General features: G+C 41.9%; 1 long non-coding RNA gene across 1 annotated transcript; it reads left to right on the top strand.

The window, feature by feature from the left end:
• Positions 1–1,440: 1,440 nt before the first annotated feature.
• On the top strand, positions 1,441–6,062 carry LOC130145285 (uncharacterized). The gene is made up of 3 exons (XR_008820468.1): positions 1,441–1,714; positions 3,338–3,510; positions 4,219–6,062. It is a non-coding gene; the product is annotated as an uncharacterized LOC130145285 (long non-coding RNA).
• Positions 6,063–10,444: the final 4,382 nt, after the last annotated feature.

Genomic DNA, 10,444 nt, shown 5'->3' with positions numbered 1-10,444 from the left:
ACTGCTTCTGTGTGGCATTTTCTTCTAAACTTCAAGTGAGTATATAGATGTTTTGGTCTCACTGAGGAATTTATAAACAGTTGACAATGGAATCATCAATATTTTTGAAGAGACATTAAAACTGTCTTGGTGTGTCTGGCATCCTTAATTTATTGAACCTGAGATTTAAACTAATCCATCGATTTTTGTGATCTGCCATTTACAGCTATTAAACCCTTACATGCATTCATCAGTGGAAACATCAATGCTGACTAGAATTGCTAAAAACTGGGTATTGCAGTGGGGCTACATGTAACAGCTAAATTCTCTTGACCCCAATGAATGTAAAATATTGCTGGGTTTTTAGTAATACCCAATGGGACGCAGAAAAACATTCCTGCTGGTATGCTAAACTGTTCTGTGATCAATAAAAACTGTATGAGGACACGACACTGGATAAATAAAACTGTCCATATAATTAATGTATTCTCTTCTCCCAGAGTACTGCAATGCTCTTCTGTACCTCTGAACTTCTGTGCTCCCACTGCACAGCTGTAGCCATTTTGCATTTTTATCATCTCCTGTCTTGTTCTGCCTTCTCCCTTGTCATTTGTAGTGTGTCAGGGACAGAGGAGGAAGAGGGAAATAATGTTGTGGTTTTGTCAGATGGCTACAGCTGGGGGGCAGGAAAACCCAAACCCACTAACCGCACCAAATATACTAGCTCTTATCAGTGACCACTGAGAGCAATAGGATGGGAAGGAGACCTTGAGCTACCAGCAGCCTGGTACTCTCTACGTCTATTTATTCCAGCTGTGCAGCTCATCAAAATACAAAGCACTTTTGATACAAAATCCTAGGTCCACTAAACCCCCATACTATGCAAAATGATAAAATGATGCCGTTTAATGACATTTTACTCTTGGGCTTTTGAACAACAGAATCTGGTGAAAATTCACAGATTATCATAGCAGTGTCATCTCCAAGACAGCTGATTTTCGGTGCCCATTTAACCAGATGAATTGGCTGTGCTTTTTATGGAGGTGAAATGGCCAAGTCAAATGAGATCATTGGTACTCATGGATGAGATAGCCCTGCCATGTTCAGCGGTTAGCTCAACACATTTAGTATATATCTCATTGCCTATAAATTAATATAATTCTCAGTGTAAGTAGTACTGTGATTCTGATTTGCATCGTTTGGACCTGCTAGGGAGCAATGATAGCTGGCGACTGCATATACCGTGCAGTAGCTCTGTGGAAAGGAGTATGCTGGAGGAAATCCTCTAGAAGTAATGCAAGTGAGGTTGGTTTTGTCTCTATGTGTCCAAGACAACCAGGGTGTATTTTGACATCGACTATGCAGAGATAATGCCCCTCCCCAGAAGGGGAGGACTGGCTGCTCCCTGGGGCTGGGGTGATGGGAGTGGAGGTGGTCCCCTGGGCTAGGTGGGTGGCAGAGCAGGGGCTCACTAGCCAAGGCTGTCCCACAGCCCCAGCCAGGAGCAGGGCATCTGGGGTGCACCAGGGAAGCCCCAGCCCCAAGCTTTGGTCACCTCTCTGGGGATGGGCCAAGGCTGGGACAGGACCTCAGCCTTGGCTCAGTGTGGCTCAAGCAACAGCTGGCTGGATAAAAATCCTGGCAGCAGGGTGTTCAGCCAAAGCTAGAGTACAGAGGCAGCACCAGGTTTTCCAGACTTCGCTACTAGGAATTTTCAGGATTTCAGAAACATCCGGTAAGTACATCACTTAAATTCCATTGAAAACAGCCACTTTGAAAACTTTCTTACATATCTTTAAATAAGTGTATATCCTGCATTTAACATGAAAGTGTTTACTAACCTCTGAGATAAGGGCCGCTAAAGAGCTGAAAATATAGTTAATTTGCTGCTGAAAGTAGTTTGTCAGTTCCTTGTGTGAGGTCTTCAAAGGTTAAACAGCTATAATTAAAGTAATTGGAACAGATTCATGATTGCTAGGAAGGTTCTGGAAGCCCTGGGCATGGTGAAAGCTAAAATGTTGCCTTCTTAGTTTTACAGAGCAAAAGACAGCTGAATTTAGGGCTTCCTGATCTATGTATTTATTTTTATAATTATGGTATCACAGGAAGAGAGTCTGGAGGGGAGAGAGCTGCTATTTTGAAAAGATTTATATATCTGTCAAACTGGGAGAAAGGGCAGGGGAACAGGGAAGTTTCTGTCAGAGGAATTTCAGACTGTTGGAACTCACTGAATGGCAGACAAAAAGCGTGACACAAGAAGACAGAAAATATTTAGGTCCTGTACACTACACAGTACGTTACATAGTTCCTTTATCCGATGTCCCATGAAATGAAAAAGACAAATACTCTTTGGGTTTTGCTTCTGAAGCACTATGTTTGCTGAGCACAAATGGTGAGCCACTTTTCCTGCAGGAATGACAGACAGTTGTAGTATACAAAACTGTGTGTACACAGGTACGTAAACAATCCCTATCTCCTCCACAGGCACGTTCTCTCCAGGTTTTTCTATTTTGCTGAATGTGCATGTGGTAGTTGTTGCACAAGTTTTAAATAGCAAAATGTTTTGAACTAGGCAGGGCCAGATAGGATATTAATTTACTCCTGTGTGCAGCAAAACTGTTTCTCCATCACTTGGTATAGGGAATGGGTGACGGAAGCTTCATTCTCCTCTGTTTGGAGACCCAGCTGCAGTTTACTGAAAGAGAGCAGAAGTTTGTCCTAGATATCCTGCAAATTCTCATTCAATATCTAAGTTGCTTCCTGCATATGCCACACTCAGGAAGGGTCACACCAACTAGTTGAAGGCATCTAAATGAGGTGCCTCCACTGAAAGCTTAGTCAGCCATGGGCCCTGGGGGGGAAAGTGGAAACAGCCCTCTAGAAGTGTCTGTTTTGCCCTATTGAGATACGAACCCCTTTCTGAGGATGCCGTTACAGGAAATGTTAAGAATCTGCATTCTCAGTCAAGTATTTCAATTAAGTGGCTAAAATGAGAGAGCATAATTTTTTTCAGAAAGCTCTCAAAAGATAAATTCCCTCCCTGGGATTTCTGTTATCCACTATTGCTCCAAGATGTCTTTAGCCACTGCCCAGGCTCCTTACAGAATTTATTGCAGCTGGCGAAGTTACATGCACCTTTCCCAGAGCATCCCGTTGTCATCTGCAACTTAGGACTCCTGAAGTGAACACAATGAGGAAGCCTTCATGCGCAGGTCATGGTGATGTGTGAACAAAAGTGCTGTTAAGCAACCAAGAAGGGTCATTATAGGATTTTCTAGGTCAAGGGGAGGGGAACAGTAGTATTAAAATGTATATTGTTCTGGAATGCTTTTGTCTATTCCATATTCTCTATGACCAGATCCTCAAAGGCTCCCAGCTGATACTGAAGTAGCTGAACTTCTGCCAAAACCTAACTTAGAGTTAGCTGGATTACCTCTGTATGTCATGGCCTATGGACACTACACTCAGGGATGTGAAAAGCTGATGATCTGTTTATGAAAGGCTTTGTTTACAGGCATGTAAATAATGCTGGTAAGTTTTATTTAATAATGAGAATAAATTTTAGTTCTGTTTTCTATATTAACAGTAAATGGCTGCTGTTTGGTATTCCTTGTGTAAACGGTGGATCCCACAGAACGAGACAGATCCTAAAAGGCCAGATTAATTTGAGGTTCATCTTGCCCTAATGGAGTGGTACAAGACGGCAAGAGTGTGACTTAGGTCCACAAAAAGACTGAAAAGAAAAAAAAGGAGTAATACTGTTTGTAAATCGTACCTCAAAGACACAGGAAGTTTTTTTTTCTTCTGCATTAACCTGATTGAAAAGTCCAAATGACTTTTAGTGAAAGTTAGGCTGCATGGTGCGTGTGCATATGGCATCTTGGGGAATATAACCTGTACTCTTAAAGCTTTGATAAAGTGATAAAAGCCTTAAAGAAACATACAAGTGCAAAACATTGCCAGACAGTTGCTTAGCCTGGGAAGAAAACAGTGATTTGGGGTATTGCCAGGGCCTGATTAAGGTGCTTGCTTTAATGCTGAGTACTGTAGAAGAGTGCTGGGGATTGATGCAGCTCTGACTCAAGTCCAGGGAAAGGATTCCACTGTCTTCAGTGAAAGCTGGGCTGAGGCCTTGATTCTGAGATAAGAGGAGGGTCTTTCTCACCCATGGTAAAAAGGCAGGCTGACTTGTAGTCAACTTGACTTTATTTTGTCTTTTTGTGGTTTTTCACTTTGTAGATGCCCTTGCAGGCTTTTATCTATTCTAGGAGTCCCATGAGACAAAAACATTCACGCTGATTTCATGGAATGGACTGAGAAGTTTCAAGAGGCTCTCTGAGAAGCACTTTATGCCGCTGGCTAAAATCTGAAATACAAATCTACAAGAGAATAGGGAATTAAGCTAAGGAAGGAGAAAAAAACCAAAACCAAACAAGGATGATACAAGAGACCAAAACATGGCAACAGCAACAAAAACACATTTATCTCTGAAGCCATGGGCTATTACATTTTATTCTCTGTAGAGGGAAGAAAGAATTAGAATTCTACTTAGGTATCTTCAATTGAAAGGCATGGAAGTAGGGGATTGGAAAGAGATATTGATGGCTTTAAATAATCACTTTCCCAGAAAAGGAACAGAAAGTTTATCCTGTAATGCACTCAGAAAACTGCTTGCCTAAAGTCACCGTTATTTTAAGAGGAGCCACGTTACATGTTGGTTGCTTGAGAAGTAAATCACATACATACAAAGCTTCAACAACAACGACAAAAAAGGACGAGATAGGTGCTGGTTTTTATCTGTCTACTCATTTCTGAAAGTCTTCATCACAGCAACATCTGAGCATCCATGGATGCCAGCCAGACCTTCAAAACATCCACAGAACATGCTAGAGTTTCTCTTACTTTCTCTTAATGGATATTATTATTTCCTATCACAAGTTGTTTCAGACTGGAATTTAACTTCTTCTGCGTGTGGGTATTTTCATTTTCCACTGGTATGTATGGACTCTTAGTATTTAGAGAGCACAGCGGAAGGAAAAGTAGTAGGATAAAAATGAATGGTGTTTATTTTTCTTTGATTGGATTGAACAGCAAATAGTGTGAATTTGAGTAGACAAAGAAGCCTGTTATTCCATTTTTGGGTGAGATTAACTGCTAAGTAACACTAAAGCTTGCACAATGGTCTAGAAAACTGCTATCAGACTAAAAGGATAATAAAATGTTTTGGACAGAAATCCAAACAATGGTGAGTAATGAATATCTAGCGATCTATAATTCTGACAAAGGTTTTTCTTTGAGGCTATGTGTTAGAATTACATGCACATACACATGCTCAAAATACTGCAGTACTCAGCATGATTTATGTACTTGATAAAATGCCTCATAGTAGCGCAAAAATAGAATTACACCAGGTGCGTAACAAACAGACATGCTACTTTTAAAAAACTCAAGTCAGCCAACTGGAGTGGGAGCCAATGAGAGCAGATGATCAACATATTTATTTTGAAAGCAGCCAGAATGCCTCAACCTTCTTCAGTCACAACTATCTACACTAAATCATGGTAATCCCAGATTCAGCTAATCCCAGTTATGGCTCTGTTATCAGGTGAGAGTAAAAGTAATTCTTTTACCTGGGCCAACGTTCTCATTTCTCACTGTCATCATTGTTTGCTTTTACTGTCCATGCCAGATAAACCTGGCACTTCCTAAAGCCATGGCCAAAGTTCGTGTAACTCAATGTTCAAATTAAACCACAGAGAAGTCCACAGATCCTGCCGCAGTAGCTCCAGGCTCCAGGGACACAAAAAATTAAGGCAGTGACACAAAGAAGAAAGTTGATACAAAGTCCAAGAGAAGGGGAAATAATTGCTTTGATGGAGCTGAAAGACAAGAATGACTCCTCCTGCCAGTATAGTGGCATCTTTGAAAGAGGGAGACTACAACTCTGAATGAAAACTGGGCATTCCTTCTCAAAAATTTCTGCTAAGCAAAAGGAAATATCTTTGAATATCTGGATTCATATTCTAGATCTTTGCATATTTGGATTCAAATTCTAGATTTTAATATAAATGTTTGAGAAATAGAAGTTAATTTTGAGAAATTTTAACTTAGGGATGGAATTTTACAATAGTCTGGGTGGCAAGGAAAATCATCAATATAATGTCAAAGTATGGTCAGTGGTAGAAAACAGGGGAACAGGATAAGCATATGTCTGCTGAGAAGTAATAGTTTCCCAGAATCTAATTCTAGCATCAGAGTAGCTAAGATTCAGTGAAGTGGAAATTCTGCTGATGTAAAGTTATCGTTACCTAAAAGTTTTAAGGGAGAAGGTAAGTGTCCTGTCAGCTGTAAGGACAATGTACTATTTGGTCTATTTAATATCTTGGTTTTCAGAATTTACGGATGGTGAAAGCATGTCCTGATAAAAAACATAGGTGTGGAAGTACTTTGTAGTGAACACAAATAGCTGCATAGGACAGGATTGAAGAGAAGAGTTAGATAGGAAGAGAGAATACAAGAACAAGCAAGCAGATCTGGAATTGACGGGGAAAAGCAGCAGTCAAAGATTTTATGCGAGCAGAGAGAAAAATATGGGGACTATAGTAGGTAGGTGAAATGCAGGAATGGCGCAGCAGAGGAGCTGGCTCTCATGGGAGTACCTTAACCATGACACAGAGATTTTACCTTGAGAACAGGTTGGGGGTGTCAGGAGAGAAGGTTAGGAAACCAGAAAGAATTCAGGAGAGGACTTGCACAAAACAGGTACAGAGAGACTGGCAATGCATAAAGCAAACCTTGTTCATAGACTTAGAAAGCAAGCTGATGATGTGTTGTGCCGGCTATGAGAAAGGTATCAAAACGGAGACCCATTTAATGGCGTAGATCTCTCCTGGAACTATGATAGCATACTTTTGTCGATTAGCATTTTAATGGGTCATAATAAAATACAATATGCGGATGTAATCTGTGCACAAATGCTTGGGGAAATGAAAGACTTACTAACCACCGTTGCATAATTTCAGCATGGAGAAGTTATTGCCCAACTCAGATGTCAAAACCATGCAAATAGAGACGCCTTGGTCCTACTAGGTTAATGTTCAATTTGTTCTATTACCATTTCAAACATCAAAGAACACAGGCAATAATATTTCTGATTTGGATGTTTAACCTTTATTCCAGTAATTTCTCTTCTGGATGAAATGATGCCTAGAGCTAAAGCAATGTAATTGAGAATAAGGATCTTCACCCAGTTCTGTGATTAGGCAAAGGTCTTCACATAGTAAATCCGGTAATATTTTCCCTTAAATCAATATTTCCAGGACAAAAAGGTCTGTCCCGTAGGCCTTCAATACTTAATCTACTGAACATAGCTATTCTCAAATCCTGAGTTGCTTTAGAACAACGGAGAAAAAGCTGAGGGTCATTGTTTGCCTTTTTTTTCCCCCAGTAAGAAAATGTCAGTTTATTGAAACCTCAGTGTTTTCTGGCTTCTGCCCACCTCACAGGGACCCCCAGCTGAAGTTATGTCAAGTCAGCTCCTAAGAACAAAAACATCCTGATTTTAAAAAAGGAACTCTTATAATAATACTTCCTCCCCCCCCCCCTAATACTTGATTTGCATGCTTCGTCAGAGTAGAAATCGATTTTGAAATCAGTTTTCCATAAAGTTGGCAAAGTTTCTTTCTTAAATGACTTTTCTTGCACAATGATATTTAATGTTCCCTAGAATAGCATGGAGAGAAGAGAATACAAAGTACCAAATCAGGGAACAGATAGCTGGGTAAACAGGGAATATAAGAGAAGGAGCCATTAAGCACACTCCTCTTACTTCAGGAGTGAGTCCTTTTCAAGGACAAGGGAAAAACAAAATGTACAATTCAGCTCCGTGGCGGTAGGTGTAACATTTTAATAGCTGGCACGCTGCCTGTATCTGATGCACTCGTTCAAATAGGCAGATGCTGGATTGGATAAATGGAAGGGCATGTAAGGACATGGAGTCTAGCTCCTCGCTGCATTTATTATCACTATATCTCACTGACTGCAGAAAGTGGAAAGAAAGTTCCCTGGGTGTTAAGAGCGGCTTTATACTGACAACCTGAGGTGGAGGCTTTTGCTGTGATTAATGGAAGCTAAAGTCACAGAGCAACTGAAACTATTCTATGTCCAACTGAACTACCGCTTGTAACATTTACTAGTGGAAGAGCCTCTCTCCCCCATCTATCAACTCAAATTTAACTCACATGATTTATATTCTTACACAGGTAATTTTATACTACCCAATTCTTTTATTATCAGGTATTTTAAACTTTCATTTTTATACAAAAGTCAAATACTTCTCTTTTTTTTTTTTTTTTTTTTAGTGGGTGTGATGGATGGTGTGGCTGATAAGAGATCCCAATGCCTGTATTTCCATGCTCCATGCCACCCTGCAGCAGCCAGCTGGTAAAGCCTGGCTATCGGGAGACTGATGATGAGAAAGCTCACCATTTTTTTAGCAGAAAGGTGTCAGGTTTTCCTTCCTGTTTATTATGTTTTAGGGCTGACATTAACTTTGTCTCACCCAAGCCACCGGGGATATGATTTCTCTTTAAGAAATGGAAGACTCTCTGTTTCTCTGGATATGATTGTTCATAAAAATTTGTTTGAGTGCATTTGAAAAGAAAAGCTAATTTTTAACCCGTGTATATTCTTTTGATCCTTGATGGTAGCACACCACACATTTCATGTAGATATGATGTTATTGTTACTAAAAAACACCTCAAGAGAAAAAGCTCTAACCGTATCACCCGGTTTCTAAGGGAAGATGCTCCCATTTGCAGAGCTGCAGAGCACCTGCTCGTGCTGGGGTGAATTACAGTCACGGAGGGTGCAATACCAGTAGCCCAGGTGTGAAAAACAGCTTCTTAGAAAGTATATCCTCAAATATCTGTTGCTGTCACGAACAACGTCACAGGTGCCCGTGAGTCAGCACTGCAGTCCATCCTATTTTAATGCAGAGACCGAACCATAAACTTCCACAAGAAAATAACGCAGCCTGCAACCACCGCTGTAACGTGCCCAGGGATCCTTCTGCCAGCTGGCAAAATGAATTAAAAAGGAAAGAAAATGTTTATTTGCCCGTGCATCCCTGTTTTTTGGTGTTGTGGGGATTTTTTTGGGGGGGTGTGGTGTTTTGGGGGTTTTTTTTGTTTGTTTTTTTTTTTTTTTCCGGTGAGTAATGACTGCTCTCTGGTACTTGATAGCCGAGGCTGGCAGCGCTATGGCAACCGGGCTGCAGGAAGGGCGGAGGGGAAAAGTCGCTTAGCAACTGGAAGCTTTTAGACAGGCAAGGCTGGTTTAAAGCACAGCAGTTTAAAAAAAAAAAAATAAAAAAAAGTAAAAAATGAAGCACCAGAAATCTGCTCCCCCCGCCCCAACTGCCCCCAAACCCACAATTGCTACTATCAGAAAAGATGAGATGATTACAATATGGATCAGGAGAGTTGAGGATTTGGAAGAAAAAGGCGGGTGGGGGCGGGGGGAAGACATGACAAAGCCAATAATAAAGAAGATAGCAGCTTAGGGAAAAAGAAGTAGAGATATTTTGCACTGATCATCCTAGATGCAAGCCTCGTCAATGCAAACAATAGCCCTAAACCAGCCCAGACTATTCCCTGCCAGATCCCAATACTGTTCCGCAAGGCAGAAGCCCAGGGGCATCACCCCCCTGGCCCCCCAGGCTTGGGCTGGGACATCACCTCCCCAGCCCCCCAGGCTTGGGCTGGGAGCCCAGAGGGGCTCGGCGGGGGCAGCCCCGAGCCCCTGCACAGCCCCTGGGCAAGGGTCCCGTGGGCTGCTGGCACCCAGAGCCCACCGGCAGCGGGGCCACCACGCCTGGGGCGGTGGCAGGAGCAGCGCCTGCGTAGTCTTCCTCTTGGTCGTTATTATTTATAGCCTTCCTCCAGCATGATAAGGACTCTACGGGCAAGAAAAAAAAAAATCATATGAAAGGTTATCCAATACACCGATTCAGATTTTTAGTAGTAATTTTCCAGAGATGTTTTTCCAGTGCTCCAGGCACCCTAACACTTCATTAATAATGCAGTAAAATCCCAGCAGCATTACATTAATCACTCTGGTGGGAACCCAGCCAGTCAGGCACCTCTTTTTCAGCCCTCCATCCTCAGCCTTCTCTAAGCACTGTCTCAAACAGACGTCTTTCACTGCATGCTTGGAACGCTGCCCAATTCGAGCTATTTTGGACTAACAAAGGGACAATTTCATCCAAAGACACAGAACCCCCACAGAGCTGTTGCCCTCCCCCTCTCCAGTGCAATGGGGGCTGGGTGTTTCTGCTGACCATCGCCCAGGCAGGAAAACATGAAAGGAGAGACTACGTCGGTCTAACCTTCCCGTTTTAAAGTCTACCTAGAGACCGACGGGGAGCTAGCTCACACCTGCAGGTACGAGGAGCCGCAGACTCCTT

Source organism: Falco biarmicus, chromosome 2 (genome assembly GCF_023638135.1).
Source record: "Falco biarmicus isolate bFalBia1 chromosome 2, bFalBia1.pri, whole genome shotgun sequence".
NCBI classification, from domain to species: Eukaryota; Metazoa; Chordata; class Aves; order Falconiformes; family Falconidae; genus Falco; species Falco biarmicus.
Note: the sequence above shows the minus strand (reverse complement) of the source record. Positions and strands in the feature narration are given on the sequence as shown.